The sequence below is a fragment of the Symphalangus syndactylus genome, chromosome 20 (assembly GCF_028878055.3).
Source record: "Symphalangus syndactylus isolate Jambi chromosome 20, NHGRI_mSymSyn1-v2.1_pri, whole genome shotgun sequence".
Lineage (NCBI taxonomy): Eukaryota > Metazoa > Chordata > Mammalia > Primates > Hylobatidae > Symphalangus > Symphalangus syndactylus.
In genome coordinates, this window is record NC_072442.2 from 33,498,986 (window position 1) to 33,515,786 (window position 16,801).

A 16,801-nucleotide genomic window follows, 5' to 3' on the forward strand; every position below is an offset into this window, starting at 1 on the left:
TTCCTGCTTTTTTAATGATAGCCATTCTGACTGGTGTGAGATGGTATCTCATTGTGGTTTTGATTTGCATTTCTCTGATGGCCAGTGATGATGAGCATTTCTTCATGTGTGTTTTGGCTGCATAAATGTCTTCTTTTGAGAAGTGTCTGTTCATGTCCTTTGCCCACTTTTTGATGAGGTTGTTTGTTTTTTTCTTGTAAATTTGTTTGGGTTCATTGTAGATTCTGGATATTAGCCCTTTGTCAGATGAGTAGGTTGCAAAAATTTTCTCCCATTCCTTAGGTTACCTGTTCACTCTGATGGTAGTTTCTTTTGCCGTGCAGAAGCTCTTTAGTTTAATTATATCCCATTTGTCAATTTTGGCTTTTGTTGCCATTGCTTTTGATGTTTTAGACATGAAGTGCTTGCCCACGCCTATGTCCTGAATGGTATTGCCTAGGTTTTCTTGTAGGATTTTAATGGTTTTAGGTCTAACATTTAATTCTCTAGTCCATCTCGAATTAATTTTTGTATAAGGTGTAAGGAAGGGATCCAGTTTCAGCTTTCTACATACGGCTAGCCAGTTTTCCCAGCACCGTTTATTAAATAGGGAATCCTTTCCCCATTTATTGTTTTTGCCAGATTTGTCAAAGATCAGATAGTTGTAGATATGCGGCATCATTTCTGAGGGCTCTGTTCTGTTCCATTGATCTATGTCTCTGTTGTGGTAGCAGTACCATGCTGTTTTGGTTACTGTAGCCTTGTAGTATAGTTTGAAGTCAGGTAGCATGATGCCTCCAGCTTTGTTCTTTTGGCTTAGGATTGACTTGGCGATGCGGGCTCTTTTTTGGTTCCATATGAACTTTAAAGTAGTTTTTTCCAATTCTGTGAAGAAACTCATTGGTAGCTTGATGGGGATGGCATTGAATCTATAAACTACCTTGGGCAGTATGGCCATTTTCACGATATTGATTCTTCCAACCCATGAGCATGGAATGTTCTTCCATTTGTTTGTATCCTCTTTTATTTAATTGAGCAGTGGTTTGTTGTTCTCCTTGAAGAGGTCCTTCACATCCCTTGTAAGTTGGATTCCTAGGTATTTTATTCTCTTTGAAGCAATTGTGAATGGGAGTTCACTCATGATTTGGCTCTCTGTTTGTCTGTGATTGGTGTACAAGAATGCTTGTGATTTTTGTACATTGATTTTGTATCTTGAGACTTTGCTGAAGTTGCTAATCAGCTTAAGGAGATTTTGGGCTGAGACAATGGGGTTTTCTAGATATACAATCATATCATCTGTAAACAGGGACAGTTTGACTTCCTCTTTTCCTAACTGAATACCCTTTATTTCCTTCTCCTGCCTGATTGCTCTGGCCAGAACTTCCAGCACTATGTTGAATAGGAGCGGTGAGAGAGGGCATCCCTGTCTTGTGCCAGTTTTCAGAGGGAACGCTTCCAGTTTTTGCCCATTCAGTATGATATTGGCTGTGCGTTTGTTGTAGACAGCTCTTATTATTTTGAGATACGTCCCATCAATACCTAATTTATTGAGAGTTTTTAGCATGAAGGGTAGTTGAATTTTGTCAAAGGCCTTTTCTGCATCTATTGAGATAATCATGTGGTTTTTGTCTTTGGTTCTGTTTATATGCTGGATTACATTTATTGATTTGCATATGTTGAACCAGACTTGCATCCCAGGGATGAAGCCCACTTGATTATGGTGGATAAGCTTTTTGGTGAGCTGCTGGATTCAGTTTGCCAGTATTTTATTGAGGATTTTTGCATCAATGTTCATCAAGGATATTGGTCTGAAATTCTCTTTTTTGGTTATGTCTCTGCCAGGCTTTGGTATCAGGACGATGTTGGCTTCATAAAATGTGTTAGGGAGGATTCCCTCCTTTTCTATCAATTGGAATAGTTTCAGAAGGAATGGTACCAGTTCCTCCTTGTACCTCTGGTAGGATTCGGCCGTGAATCCATCAGGTCCTGGACCCTTTTTGGTTGGTAAGCTATTGATTATTGCCACAATTTCAGAACCTGTTATTGGTCTATTCAGAGATTCAACTTCTTCCTGATTTAGTCTTGGGAGGGTGTATTTGTCGAGGAATTTATCCATTTCTTCTAGATTTTCTAATTTATTTGCATAGAGGTGTTTGTAGTATTCTCTGATGGTAGATTGTATTTCTGTGGGATCGGTAGTGATATCCCCTTTTTCATTTTTTATTGCATCTATTTGATTCTTCTCTCTTTTCTTCTTTATTAGTCTTGCTAGTGGTCTATCAATTTTGTTGATCTTTTCAAAAAACCAGCTCCTGGATTCATTAATTTTTTGAAGGGTTTTTTGTGTCTCTATTTCCTTCAGTTCTGCTCTGATTTTAGTTATTTCTAGCCTTCTGCTAGCTTTTGAATGTGTTTGCTCCTGCTTTTCTAGTTCTTTTAATTGTGATGTTAGGGTGTCAGTTCTGGATCTTTCCTACTTTCTCTTGTGGGCATTTAGTGCTATAAATTTCCCTCTACTCACTGCTTTGAACGTGTCCCAGAGATTCTGGTATGTTTTGTTTTTGTTCTCATTGGTTTCAAAGAACATCTTTATTTCTGCCTTCATTTCATTATGTACCCAATAGTCATTCAGGAGCAGGTTGTACAGTTTCCATGTAGTTGAGTGGTTTTGAGTGAGTTTCTTAATCCTGAGTTCTAGTTTGATTGCACTGTGGTCTGAGAGATAGTTCGTTATAATTTCTGTTCTTTTACATTTGCTGAGGAGAGCTTTACTTCCAACTATGTGGTCAATTTTGGAATAGGTGTGGTGTGGTGCTGAAAAAAAATATATTCTGTTGATTTGGGTTGGAAAGTTCTGTAGATGTCTATTATGTCCACTTTGTGTAGAGCTGAGTTCAATTCCTGGATATCCTTGTTAACTTTGTGTCTCGTTGATCTGTCTAATGTTGACAGTGGGGTGTTAAAATCTCCCATTATTATTGTGTGGGAGTTTAAGTCCCTTTGTAGGTCACTCAGGACTTGCTTTAGGAATCTGGGTGCTCCTGTGTTGGGTGCATATATATTTAGGATAGTTAGCTCTTCTTGTTGAATTGATCCCTTTACCATTATGTAATGGCCTTCTTTTTCTCTTTTGATCTTTGTTGGTTTAAAGTCTATTTTATCAGAGACTAGGATTGCAACTCCTGCCTTTTTTTGTTTTCCATTTGCTTGATAGATCTTCCTCCATCCCTTTATTTTGAGTCTATGTGTGTCTCTGCACATGAGATGGGTTTCCTGAACACAGCACACTGATGGGTCCTGACTCCTTATCCAGTTTGCCAGTCTGTGTCTTTTAATTGGAGCATTTAGCCCATTTACATTTAACGTTAATATAGTTATGTGTGAATCTGATCCTGTCATTATGATGTTAGTTGGTTTTTTTGCTCGTTAGTTGCTGTAGTTTCTTCCTAGCCTCGATGGTCTTTACAATTTGGCGTGTTTTTGCAGTGGCTGGTTCCAGTTGTTCCTTTCCATGTTTAGTGCTTCCTTAAGGAGCTCTTTTAGGGCAGGCCTGGTGGTGACAAAATCACTCAGCGTTTGCTTGTCTGTAAAGTATTTTATTTCTCCTTAACTTATGAAGCTTAGTTTGGCTGGATAGAAAATTCTGGGTTGAAAATTCTTTTCTTTAAGAATGTTGAATATCGGCCCCCACTCTCTTCTGGCTTGTAGAGTTTCTACCGAGAGATCAGCTGTTAGTCTGATGGGCTTCCCTTTGTGGGTAACCCGACCTTTCTCTCTGGCTGCCCTTAACATTTTTTCCTTCATTTCAACTTTGGTGAATCTGACAATTATGTGTCTTGGAGTTGCTCTTCTTAAGGAGTATCTTTGTGGCGTTCTCTGTATTTCCTGAATGTGAATGTTGGCCTACCTTGCTAGATTGGGGAAGTTCTCCTAGATAATATCTTGCAGAGTGTTTTCCAACTTGGTTCCATTCTCCCCGTCATTTTCAGGTACACCAATCAGACGTAGGTTTGGTCTTTTCACGCAGTCCCAAATTTCTTGGAGGCTTTGTTCATTTCTTTTTATTCTTTTTTCTCTAAACTTTCCTTCTCGCTTCATTTCATCCATTTCATCTTCCATCAGCGATACCCTTTCTTCCAGTTGATCGCATCTGCTACTGAGGCTTCTGTGATCTTCGTGTAGTTCTCGAAAGTTGGCTTTCAGCACCATCAGCCCCTTAAAGCCCTTGTCTCCTTTGGTTATGCTAGTTATCCATTCTTCTAATTTTTTTTCAAAGTTTTTAACTTCTTTGCTATTGTTTTGAATTCCCTCCTGTAGCTCAGAGTAGTTTGATCGTCTGAAGCATTCTTCTCTCAACTCATCAAAGTCATCCTCCATCCAGCTTTGTTCCATTGCTGGTGAGGAACTGCATTCCTTTGGAGGAGGAGAGGTGCTCTGCTTTTTAGAGTTTCCAGTTTTTCTGCTCTGTTTTTTCCCCATCTTTGTGGTTTTATCTACTTTTTGTCTTTGATGATGGTGATGTACAGATGGGATTTTGGTGTGGATTTCCTTTCTGTTTGTTAGTTATACTTCTACCAGACAGGACCCTCAGCTGCAGGTCTGTTGGAGTTTACTAGAGGTCCACTCCAGACCCTGTTTGGCTGGGTGTCAGCAGTGGTGGCTGCAGAAGAGCGGATTTTTGTGAGACTACAATTTCAGCTGTGTGATAGTTCCTCCGGAAGTTTTGTCTCAGAGGAGTACCCGGCCGAATGAGGTGTCAGCCTGTCCCTACTGGGTGGATGCCTCCCAGTTAGGCTGCTCAGGGGTGAGGGACCAACTTTAGGAGGCAGTCTGTCCATTCTCAGATCTCCAGCTGTGTGCTGGGAGAACCACTACTCTATTCAAAGCTGTCAGTCAGACAGGGACATTTAAGTCTGCGGAGGTTCCTGCTGCATTTTTGTTTGTCTGTGCCCTGCCCCCAGAGGTGGAGCCTACAGAGGCAGGCGGGCCTCCTTGAGCTCTGGTGGGATCCAACCAGTTCGAGCTTCCTGGCTGCTTTGTTTACCTGAGCAAGCCTGGGAAATAGCAGGCGCCCCTCACCCAGCCTCGCTGCCAACTTGCAGCTTGATCTCAGACTGCTGTGCTAGCAATCAGCGAGACTCCGTGGGCATAGGACGCTCCGAGCCAGGTGTGGGACACAATCTCCTAGTGTGACGTTTTCCAGGCCTGTTGGAAAAGTGCAGTATTAGGGTGGGACTGACCCGATATTCCAGGTGCCCTCTGTTACCCCTTTTTGACAAGGAAAGGGAACTCCCTGACCCCTTTCACTTCCCAAGTGAGGCAATGCCTCGCCCTGCTTTGGCTCACACACACTGCACCGCACCAACTGTCCTGTACCCACTGTTTGGCACCCCCTAGTGAGATGAAACCGGTACCTCAAGCAGAAATGCAGAAATCAACCGTCTTCTGTATCACTCTGGCTGGGAGCTGGAGACCGGAGCTGTTCCTATTCGGCCATCTTGGCTCCATCCCCAGAATCTTTCTTTTGAGTGAGCAGCTTTGAAACACTCTTTTTGTAGGATCTGCAAGTGTACATTTGGAACGCTTTGTGGCCTATCATGGAAAAAGGTATATCTTCAAATTTAATACTACACAGAAGCATTCTGTGAAGCTACTTTCTGATCTGTGCATTCATCTCACTGAGTTGAACCTTTCTCTTGATTGGGTAGTTTTGAAACACTCTTTCTGTATAAACTGCAAGTGGACATTTGGAGGGCTTTCAGACCAATCATGGAAAAAGGAATATCTTCAAATAAAAACTACACAGAAGCATTCTGTGAAACTTCTTTCTGATCTGTGCATTCAACTAACAGAGTTGAGCCTTACTTTTGATTGAGCAGTTTTGAAACACTCTTTTTGTAGAATCCGCAAATGGACATTTGTAGAACATTGAGGCCTATGGTGAAAAAAGAAATATCTTCCAATAAAAATTACACAGAAGCATTCTGTGAAACTTCTTCTTGATCTGTGCATTCAACTAACAGAGTTGAACCATAGTTTTGATTGAGCAGTTTTGTAACACTCTATTTTTAGAATCTGCAAGTGGACATTTGGAGAATATTGAGGCCTATTATGAAAAAAGAAATATATTCAAAAGAAACTACACGGAAGCACTCTGTGCAACTTCTTTCTGATCTGTGCATTCAACTAACAGAGTTTAACCTTAGTTTTGATTGAGAAGTTTTGAAACACACTATTTGTAGAAACTGCAATTGGACATTTGGAGAACATTGAGTCCTACCGTGAAAAATGAAATATCTTCACCTGAAAACTATGCGGAAGCATTCAGTGAAACTTCTTTCTGATCTATGCATTCAACTAACAGAGTTGAACCTTACTTTTGATGGAGCAGTTTTGAAACACTCTATTTGTAGAATCTGCAAGTGGACATTTGGAGTATATTGAGGCCTACCGTGAACAATGAAATATCTTCCCATAAAAACTACACAGAAGTATTCTGTGAAACTTGTTTCTATTCTGTACATTCGTCTCACAAAGTAGAGCCTTTCTATTCAGTGAGCAGTTTTGAAACACTCTTTTTGTAGAATCTGAAAGTGGACATTTGGAGCGCTTTGTGGCCTATCGTGGAAAAAGGTATATCTTCAAATAAAAATTACACAGAAGCATTCTGTGAAACTACTTTCTGATCAGTGCATTCATCTCACTGAATTGAACATTTCTTTTGGCTAAGCTGTTGTGAAACTCTCTTTTTGTAGAATCTGCAAGAAGATATTTGGAGAATATTGAAGCATGCTGTTTAAAACGAAATTTCTTCCCCTTAAAATTACACAGAAGCATTCTGTGAAACAACTTTCTGATCTGTGCATTCATCTAACAGAGTTGAACCTTTCTTTTGATTGGGTAATTTTGAAACACTAACTCTGTATAAACTGCAAGTGGACATTTTGAGTGCTTTGAGGCCTATGGCGGAAAAAGGAATATCTTCAAATAAACTACACAGAAGCATTCTGTGAAACTACTTTCTGATCTGTGCATTCATCTAACAGAGTAGAACCTTTCTTTTGATTGAGCAGTTTTGAAAGACTGTTTTTGTAGAATCTGCAAGTGGACATTTGGAGAACTTTGAGGCCTATGGTGAAAAACAAAATATCTTCAAGTAAAAACTACACAGAATACTTCTGTGAAATTTCTTTCTATTCTCTGCATTTATCTCACAGTGTTGAAACATTCCTTTGATTGGCTAGTTTTGAAACACTCTTTCTTTATAAACTGCAAGTGGACATATTCAGTGCTTTGAGACATACCATGGAAGAAGGAATATCTTCAAAGAAAAATTACACAGAAGTATTCTGTGAAACTTCCTTCTGATCTGTGCATTCAACTAACATTGTTTAACCATAGTTTTGGACATTTGTAAACATTGAGGTCTACGTTGAAAAACGAAATATCTTCAAATAAAAACTACACAGAAGCATTCAGTGAAACTTCTTTCTATTCTGTTCATTCAACTCACAAAGTAGAACCTTCCTTTTGAGAGAAGTTTTGAAACACTCTTTTTGTGGAATCTGCAAGGGAATATTTGGATCTCTTTGTCGCCTACCGTGGAAAAAGGTATATCTTCAAATAAAAACTACACAGAAGCATTCTGTGAAACTACTTTCTGATCTGTGCATTCATCTCACTGTGATGAACCTTTCTTTTGATTCGGTAGTTTTGAAACGTTCTATCTGTATAAACTGCAAATGGATATTTGGAGCACTTTGAGGCCTATCGTGGAAAAAGGAATATCTTCAAATAAAAAGTACACAGCATTCCGTGAAACTTCTTTCTGATCTGTGCATTCAACTAACAGAGTTGAACCTTACTTTTGATGGAGAAGTTTTGAAACACACTATTTGTAGAATCTGCAAGTTGACATTTGGAGAACATTGAGGCTTACGGTGAAAAAGGAAATATTTCCCCCTAAAAACTACATGGAAGCATTCAGTGAAACTTCTTTCTGATCTGTGCATTCAACTAACAGAGTTGAACCTTACTTTTGTTTGAGCAGTTTTGAAATACTCTATTTGTAGAATCTGGAAGTGGATATTTGGAGAACATTGAGGCCTAAAAACTACATGGAAGCATTTTGTGAGACTTCTTTCTGATCTGTGCATTCAACTAACAGACTTTAACCTTAGTTTTCATTGAGCACTTTTGAAACACTCTGTTTGTAAAATCTGGAAGTGGACATTTGGAGAACATTGAGGTATACGGTGAAAAACTAAATATCTTCCCCTGAAAACTACACGGAAGCATTCAGTGAAAGTTCTTTCTGATCTGCGCATTCAACTAACAGAGTTGAACCTTACTTTTGATTGAGCAGTTTTGAAACACTCTTTTTGTAGAATCTGCAAGTGGACATTTTCAGAATATTGAGGCCCATGGTGAAAAAAGAAATATCTTCCCATAAAAACTACACGGAAGCATTCTGTGAAACTTCTTTCTGATCTGTGCATTCAGCTAACAGTGTTTAACCTTAGTTTTGATTGAGCAGTTTTGAAACACTCTATTTGTGGAATCTGGAAGTGGACATTTGGAGAACATTGAGGTATATGGTGAAAAACGAAATATCTTCCCCTAAAAACTACACGGAAGTATTCAGTGAAACTTCATTCTGATCTGTGCATTCAACTGACAGAGTTGAAACTTACTTTTGATTGAGTAGTTTTGAAACACTCTATTTGTAGAATCTGCAAGTGTATATTTGTAGAACATTGAGGCTTACGGTGAAAAGAGAAATATCTTCCCATAAAAACTATAGAGAAGCATTCTGTGAAACATCTTTCTGATCTGTGCATTCAACTAACAGAGTTTAATCTTAGTTTTGATTGAGCAGTTTTTAAACACTCTATTTGTAGAATCCGCAAGTGGACATTTGGAGAACTTTGAGGCCTACAGTGAAAAATCAAATATCTTCCCATAGAAAATACACAGAAGCATTTTGTGAAACTTCTTTCTATTCTATTCTTTCATCTGACTAAGTAGAATCATTCTTTTGAGTCATGAGTTTTGAAACATTCTTTTTGTAGAATCTGCAAGTGGAAATTTGGAGATATTTGTGGCCTATTTTGAAAAACGAAATATCTTCAAGTAAAATCTACACAGAATACTTCTTAGAAATTCCTTTCTATTCTCTGCATTCATCCCACAGTGTTGAATCTTTCTGTGATTGGGTAGTTTTGAAACACACTTTCTATATAAACTGCAAGTGGACATTTAGAGTGCTTTGAGTCGTATCGTGGAAAATGGAATATCTTCAAATAAAAAATACAGAACGATTCTGTGAAACTACTTACTGATCTGTGCATTCAACTAACAGAGTTGAACCTTTCTTTTGATTGAGCAGTTTTAAAAAACTCTTTTTGTAGAATCTGCAAGTCGACATTTGCAGAACATTGAGGCCTATGGTGAAAAAAGAAATATCTTCCCATAAAAACTACACGGAAGCATTGTGTTAGACTTCATTATGTTCTGTGCATTCAACGAAAAGAGTTTAACCTTAGTTTTGTTTGAGCAGTTTTGAAACACTCTATTTGTAGAATCTGGAAGTGGAAATTAGGGGAGCTTTGAGGCCTACAGTGAAAAACGAAATATCTTCCCCTAAAAACTACACGGAAGCATTCTGTGAAACTTCTTTCTGATCTGTGCATTCAAATAACAGAGTTGAACCTTGCTTTTGATTGAGCAGTTTTGAAACACTTTATTTTTAGAATCTGCAAGTGGAAATTTGGAGAACGTTGAGGACTATGTTGAAAAAAGAAATATCTTCGAATAAAAACTACATGGAAGCATTCTGTGAAACTTCTTTCTGATCTGTGCATTCAACCAACAGAGTTGAAACTTGCTTTTGATTGAGCATTTTTTTAACACTTTAGTTGTAAAATCTGCAAGTGGACATTTGGAGAACTTTGAGGCCTATGGTGAAAAAAGAAATATATTCCCATAACAACTACACAGAACCATTCTGTGAAACTTCTTTCTGATCTGTGCATTCAACTAACAGAGTTGAACCTTATTTTTGATTGAGCAGTTTTGAAACGCTGTATTTGTAGAATCTTCAAGTGGACATTTGGAGCGCTTTGAGGCCTATCGTTTAAAAAACCATATCTTCAAATAAACACTACAAAGAAGCATTATGTGAAACTACTTTCTTATGTGTGCATTCAAGTAACAGAGTTGAACTTTAGTTTTCATAGAGCAGTTTTGAAACACTCTATTTGTAGAGTCTGCAAGTGGACATTTGGAGAACATTTAGGCCAACGGTGAAAAACGAAATATCTTCCCCTAAAAACTACACAGAAGCATGCTGTGAAACTTTTTTCTGATCTGTGCATTCAACTAACAGAGTAGAACCTTTCTTTTGATTGAGCAGCTTTGAAACACTCTTTTTGTAGAATCCGCAAGTGGACATTCGGAGATCTTTGAGGCCTATAGTGAAAAACGAAAAATCTTGAAGTAAAAATTACACAGAATATTTCTGTGAAATTTTTTTCTATTCTCTGCATTCATCTCACAGTTTTGAACCTTTCTTTTGATTGGATAGTTGTGAAACACTCTTTCTGTATAAACTGCAAGTGGACATTTGGAGCGTTTTGAGGTATATCATGGAAAAATGATTATATTCAAATAAAAACTACACAGAAGCATTCTGTGAAACTTCTTCCTGATCTGTGCATTCAACTAACAGTGTTGAACCTTACTTTTGATTGAGCAGTTTTGAAACACTCTGTTTGTAGAATCTGCAAGTGGACATTTCAAGAACATTGAGGCCTATGGTGAAAAACGAGATATCTTCCAATAAAAACTACACGGAAGCATTCTGGGAAACTTCTTTCTATTCTGTTCATTCATCTCACAAAGTAGAAGCTTTCTTTTCATTGAGCAGTTTTGAAACACTCTTTTTGTAGAATCTGCAAGTGGACATTTGGAGCGCTTTGTGGCCTATCGTCGAAAAAGTATATCTTCAAATAAAAGCAACACAGAAGCATTCTGTGAAGCTACTTACTGATCTGTGCATATGTCTCCCTGAAATGAATCTTTCTTTTGATTAGGTAGTTTTGAAACACTCTTTCTGTGTAAACTGCAAGTGGACATTTAAAGCGATATGAAACCTATCGTGGAAAAAGGAATATCTTCAAATAAAAACACAGGGAAGCATTCTGTGAAACTTCTTTCTGATCTGTGCATTCAACTAACAGAGTTGAATCTTCATTTTGATTGAGCAGTTTTGAAACACTCTATTTGTAGAATCTGAAAATGGACATTTGGAGAACATTGAGGCCTATGGTGAAGAAAGAAATATCTTCCCATAAAAACTACACAGAAGCATTCTGTGAAACTTCTTTCTGATCTGTGCATTCACCTAACTTTGAGGCCTACGGTGAAAACAGCATATCTTCCCCTAAAAGGTACACGGAAGCATTCTGTTAAACTTCCCTCGGATCTGTGCATTCAAGTAACAGAGTTAAAACTTACTTTTGATTGAGCAGTTTTGAAACACTCTGTTTGTAGAATCTGCAAGTGAACATATGGAGAACATTGAGGCCTACAGTGAAAAACGAAGTATCTTCCGCTAAAAACTACACAGAAGCATTCTGTGAAACTTCTTTCTATTCTGTTCATTCATCTCACAAACTAGAACCTTTCTTTTGAGTAAGTAGTTCTGAAACACTCATTTTGTAGAATCTGCAAGTGGATATTTGGAGTGCTTTGTGGCCTACCATGGAAAAATGTATATCTTCAAATAAAAAATACACAGAAGCATTCTGTGAAACTACTTTCCGATGTGTGAATTCATCTCACGGAGTTGAAACTTTCTTTTGATTGGGTATTTTTGAAACACTCCCTCTGTATAAACTGTAAGAAAACATTGGAGAACTTTGAGGCCTATCGTGTAAAAAGGAATATCTTCAAATAAAAACCACACAGAAGCATTCTGTGACACTACTTTCTGATCTGTCCATTCATCGCACTGAGTTGAACCATTCTTTTGATAGAGCTGTTTTGAAACAATCTTTTTGTAGAATCTGCAAGGAGATATTTGGAGAATATTGAGGCATACGGTAGAAAACGAAATATCTTCCCCTTAAAACTACGCAGAACCATTCCCTGAAACTACTTTTTGATCTGTGCATTCATCTAACAGAGTAGAAACTTTCTTTTCATTGAGCAGTTTTGAAACACACTTTTTGTAGAATTTCCCAGTGGGTATTTGGAGATCTTTGAGGCCTTTGGTGAAAAACGAAATATCTTCAAGTAAAAAGTACACAAAATACTTCTGTGAAATTACTTAATATTCCTGCATTCATCTCACAGTGTTGAACATTTCTTTTGATTGGGTAATTTTGAAATACTAACTCGGTATATACTGCAAGTGGACATTTTGAGTGCTTTGAGGCCTATCGTGGAAAAAGGAATATCTTCAAATAAAAATGACACAGAAGCATTCTGTGAAACTCCTTTCTGATCTGTGTATTCAAATAACAGAGTTGAACTTTTCTTTTGATTGAGTAGTTTTGAAACACTCTATTTGTAGAGTCTGCTACTGGGGATTTGGAGAAAATTGAGGCCTATTGTGAAAAAAGAAATAACTTCCCCTAAAAACCACACGGAAGCATTCTTTGAAGCTTCTTTCTGATCTGTGCATTCAACTAACAAAGTTGAACCTTACTTTTGATGGAGCATTTCGGAAACAATCTTCCTGTATAAACTGCAAGTGTGCATTTGGAGCGCTTTGAGGCCTATTGTGGAAAAAGGAATATCTTCAGATAAAAACTCCACAGAAGCATTCTGTGAAACTTCTTTCTGATCTGTACATTCAAATAACAGAGTTGAACCTTACTTTTGATTGAGTAGTTACGAAACACTCTATTTGTAGAATCAGCAAGTGGACATTTGGAGAACTTTCAGGCCAATGGTGAAAAAAGAAATATCTTCCCCTAAAAACTACACGGAAGCATTCTGTGAAACTACTTTCTGATCTGTGCATTCAACTAAGAGAATTGCTACTTTTGAAGTAGCAGTTCTGAAACACTCTTCCTGTATAAACTGCAAGTGGACATTTGGAGCAATTGGAGGCCTATTGAGGAAAAAGGAATATCTTCAAATAAAAACTACACAGAAGCATTCTGTGAAACTTCTTTCTCATCTGTGCATTCAACTAACAGAGTTGAACCTTACGTTTGCTTGAGTAGTATTGAAACACTCTATTTGTAGAATCTGAAAGTGAATATTTGGAGAACATTGAGGCCTAAGGTGAAAAATGAAATATCTTCCCTTAAAAATTACACATAAGCATTCTGTGAAACTTCTTTCTGATCTGTGCATTCAACTAACAGAGTTGAACCTTACTTTTGATGGAGCAGTTTTGAAACAATCTTTCTGTATAAACTGCAAGTGGACAGTTGGAGGGCTTTGAGGCCTATCGTGGAAAAAGGAATATCTTCAAATAAAAACTACGCGGAAGCATTCTGTGAAACTTCATGTTGATCTGTACATTCAACTAACAGAGTTAAACCTTACTTTTGATGGAGCAGTTCTGAAACACTCTATCTTTATAAACTGCAAGTGGACATTTGGAGCACTTTGAAGACTATCGTGGGATAAGAAATGTCTTCAAATAAAAACTACACGGAAGCATGCTGTTAAACTTCTTTCTGATCTGTGCATTCAACTGAGAGAGTAGAACCTTACTTTTACTAGAGGAGTTTTGAAACACTCTTTCTGTATAAACTGCAAGTGGATCTTTCGAGCGCTTTGATGCCTATCGTGGGAAAAGGAATATCTTCAAATAAAATCTGCACAGAAGCATTTTGTGAAACATCTTTCTGATCTGTGCATTCAACCAAGAGAGTTGATCCTTACTTTTGGTAGAGGAGTTTTGAAACACTCTTTCTGTAGAAACTGCAAGTGGACATTAGCAGCGCTTTGAGGCCTGTGGTGTAAAAAAAAATATCTTCCCCTAAAAACTACACGGAAGCATTCTGTGAAACTTCTTTCTGATCTGTGCATTCAACTATCAGAATTGAACCTTACTTTTGATGGAGCAGTTCTGAAACACTCTTCCTGTACAAACTGCAAGTGGACATTCAGAGCGCTTTGAGACCTATTGTGGAAAAAGGAATATCTTCAAATAATAATTACACAGAAGCATTCTGCGAACTTCTTCCTGATCTGTGCATTCAACTAACAAAGTTGAACCCTACTTTTGATTGAGTCTTTTTGAAACAATCTTTTTGTAGAGTCTGCAAGTCGACAGTTGGAGAACATTGAGGCCTGCTTTGAAAAAAGAAATACCTTCCCCTAAAAACTACACGGCAGCATTCTCTGAAACTTCTTTCTGATCTGTGCATTCAACAAACAGAGTTGAACCTTACTTTCAATGGAGCAGTTTTGAAACACTCTTTCTTTATAAACTGCAAGTGGACATTTGGAGCACTTTGAGGCCTATCGTGGAAAAAGGAATGTCTGCAAATAAAAACTACACAGAAGCATTCTGTGAAACTACTTTCTGATCTGTGCATTCAACTAACAGATTTCAACCTCGCTTTTGATGGAGCAGTTATGAAACACTCTTTCTGTGTAAACTGCAAGTGGACATTAGGGAAGCTTTGAGGCCTATATCGGAAAAAGGAATATCTACAAATAAAACTACACAGTAGCATTCTGTGAAACTTCTTTCTCATCTGTGCATTCAACAAACAGATTTGAATCTTACTTTTAATGCAGCAGTTCTGAAGCATTCTTTCTGTATAAACTGCAAGTGGACATTTGGAGCGCTTTGAGGCCTATCGTGGAAAAAGGAATATCTTCAAATAAAAACTAGACAGAAGCATTCTGAGAAACTTCTTCCTGTTCTGTGCATTCAAATAACAGGGTTGAACGTTACTTTTGATTGAGGAGTTTTGAAAAACTCATTCTGTATAAACTGCAAGAGGACATTTGGAATGCTTTGAGGCCTATCGTGGAAAAAGGAATGTCTTCAAATAAAAACTGCACAGAAGCATTCTGTGAAACTACTTTCTGATCTGTGCATTCAACCAACAGAGTTGAACCTCACTTTTGATGGAGCAGTTTTGAATCACTCTTTCTGTATAAACTGCAAGTGGACATCAGGAAAGCTTTGAGGCAATATCGGAAAAAGGAATATCTACAAATAAAAACTACACAGAAGCATTCTGTGAAACTTCTTTCTCGTCTGTGCATTCAACTAACAGAGTTGAACCTTACTTTCGATTTAGTAGTTTTGAAACACTCTATTTGTAGAATCTGCAACTGGACATTTCTAGAACATTGAGGCCTAATGTGAAAAAAGAAATATCTTCCCCTAAAAACTACACGGAAGCATTCTGTGAAGCTTCTTTCTGATCTGTGCATTCAACTAACTGACTTGAACCTTACTTTTGATAGATGAGTTTTGAAACACTCTTTCTGTATAAACTGCAAGAGGAGATTAGGATCCCTTCGAGGCCTATTGTGGAAAAAGGAATATCTTCAAATAAAAACTACACAGAAGTATTCTGTGAAACTTCTTTCTGAACTCTGCATTCAAATAACAGAGTGGAATCTTACTTTTGATTAAGGAGTTTTGAAACACTCTTTCTGTATAAACTGCAAGAGGACATTTGGAGCGCTTCGAGGCCTATCGTGGAAAAAGGAATATCTTCAAATAAAAACTACACAGAAGCATTCTGTGAAGCTTCTTTCTGATCTGTGCATTCAACGAACAGAGTTGAATCTTACTTTTGATAGAGGAATTTTGAAACACTCTTTCTGTATAAACCGCAAATGGACATTTGGAGCGCTTTGAGGCCTATCGTGGAAAAATGAGTATCTTCAACTAAAAACTACACAGAAGAATTCTGTGAATCTCCTTTCTGATCTGTGCATTCAACTAACAGAGTTGTACCGTACTTTTGATTTAGCAGTTTTGAAACACTCTAGATGTAGAATCTGCAAGTGGAATTTTGGAGTACATTGATGCCTTTGGTCAAAAAAGAAATATCTTCCCCTAAAAACTACACGGAAGCACTCTGTGAAACTTCTTTCTGATCTGTGCATTCAACTAACAGAGTTGAGCCTTACTTTTGATAGAGGAGTTTTGAAACACTCTTTCTGTATAAACTGCAAGTGGTATTTGGAGCGCTTTGAGGCCTATCATGGAAAACGGAATATCTTCAAATAAAAACTACACAGAAGCATTCTGTGAAAGTCTTTCGGATCTGTGCATTCAACTAATAGAGTTGAAACTTCCTTTTGATTGAGCAGTTTTGAAACGCCCTTTTTGTAGTATCTGCAGGAGGACATTTGGAGAAAATTGAGGTCTATGATGAAAAGAAATATCTTCCCCTAAAAACTACACGGAAGCACTCTGTGAAACTTCTTTCTGATCTGTGCATTCAACTAATAGAGTTGAACCTTACTTTTGTTAGAGGAGTCTTGAAACACTCTTTCTCTATAAATTGCAAGTGGACATTTGGAGCGCTTTGAGGACTATTGTGGAAAAGGGAATGTCTTCAAATAAAAACCAGACAGAAGCATTCTGTGAAACTTCTTTCTGATCTGTGCATTCAACTAAGAGAGTTGAACCTTACTTTTCATGGAGTAGTTTTGAAACACTCTTTCAGTATAAACTGAAAGTGGACATTTGGAGCACTTTGTGGCCTATCGCGGAAAAAGGAATAACTTCACTTAAAAACTACACAGAAGCATTCTGTGTAACTTCTTTCTGATCTGTGCATTCAACAAACAGAGTTGAAACTTACTTTTGATTGAGGAGATT